Below are 1,654 nucleotides of genomic sequence, written 5' to 3' on the forward strand. Positions count from 1 at the left end.
TAGACAGAAATGTTCCATGATTGAATAATACAAGACTATCATATGGCACATCAGTTTCCTAAAGATTCACAATGCACATAAGTACATTAAATGCTCTGATTTGATACATAGGGAAAATAAAGACATTAACTATTAATTCCCAAACAATTGATGACAGAACTTTTTTCTTAGAAAACCTATGAATATCTACTAAGACACAATTTGGCAAATGTGCTAATGATATAACAATATAAAATGTATATTCTTCTTTTTTCAATGAATAATAGTTAATTTCTAAAGACCTAGTAGTAAATTGGGACGGATTTATAGGAAGGTATTTCTTCAGACCCAATAATCTATATATTAAAAAAAAAAAAAAATCCAAACATATTTTAATTAGTTTGAGAAACTAGATGAATCTGACTAATTCTGTATCAGTAAGTAACCACAGTCATCATAGTGTATATAAAAGAAAAATCAGTAATAATGTACCTAAAGATTGCCTTGCAGTTATCACTCATGCATTGCTTTTACAGACAAAATAATTTTAGTTTCATTAACATTAATGCATGCATATACTAACTTACCAAATCATTTAGCAATATTTATTGGACCCAGTGCCACTCCAATGATCCGTCATTAAAAACAAGGTTTGCTTTCTGGGAGCCAGGTGTTTCAGAAGGTAGTGTCATGTGAGTCTCAGGCTGGAATCTTGACTGTGACAGCACCTCGCAGCAGTCTGAACTCTCCCTTGGGGCCCAGTCCAGGTAACATCCCAATTTCCCTTGATATGCCTTCTTATTTAGGTACAGTCGAGAGTGAAGACAACTATGGAATGCGTATGTTTCGGAGGCGTAGGTCAGATCACATCTTACACTTCACAAACTGTCCTGGGCCTCTTGCTCATCCCTAGTCTCTATAAGCATCAATGGCGCCCTTCAGAATATTCTTTCCCCTTACATCCCTGTTAGGATTTTGTTCCCCTTATAACAGTCATATATTATTTCTGACTTATGGAAGGCATCCAATCCTAGTTTTAACACTAATACACACTTGCGCTTTTTTTTCTTTTTCTTTGGGTAGTTTCAATTCAGTTTGGAAGAGTACAAGATACAAACCCCTATGCTCATAATATCTTGAGCTAGAAATTAGTTTCATTTAATAGCTGCTTTTGTTTATTTTTGTTTTACAAACAGATAATTTAGCTTTGTTTATATCCAGGAAGTGAAAATAGTCACAAACTACCAAATTTCTTGCATCTGTTGGCAATGAAACCAAAAGCCATAGCTATATTGACATTATTAATATTAAAAGCTTAAGTACAGATCACCTCAAGAATTCTAAAAATATGTATTTTACCATGGATGGTTTTTTTTAATTACAAAATACTGTATGATTTTTGTAACAAATGTGAGCAACTTAGAAATGTATAATACAAATTCCAAAGTTCTTTCCCTTCTCTTCCTCCAATCAAGGTAAACAACAACTGTTCAAACATTTAGTGAGTATTATTCAAACTTATATTCTATTTCACATATCTATCTGTCACACTTTTTATTTTACTTGTTAAAATTGCATTCTACATTATATATACTAGTTATCATTTCACAAAATATAAACGGTTGCTTTCATTTTAAAGTTTGTAGTTTTTTACTCTAATATATCAAGGATTTTT

Source organism: Trichechus manatus, unplaced genomic scaffold (assembly GCF_000243295.1).
Source record: "Trichechus manatus latirostris isolate Lorelei unplaced genomic scaffold, TriManLat1.0 scaffold00281, whole genome shotgun sequence".
Lineage (NCBI taxonomy): Eukaryota > Metazoa > Chordata > Mammalia > Sirenia > Trichechidae > Trichechus > Trichechus manatus.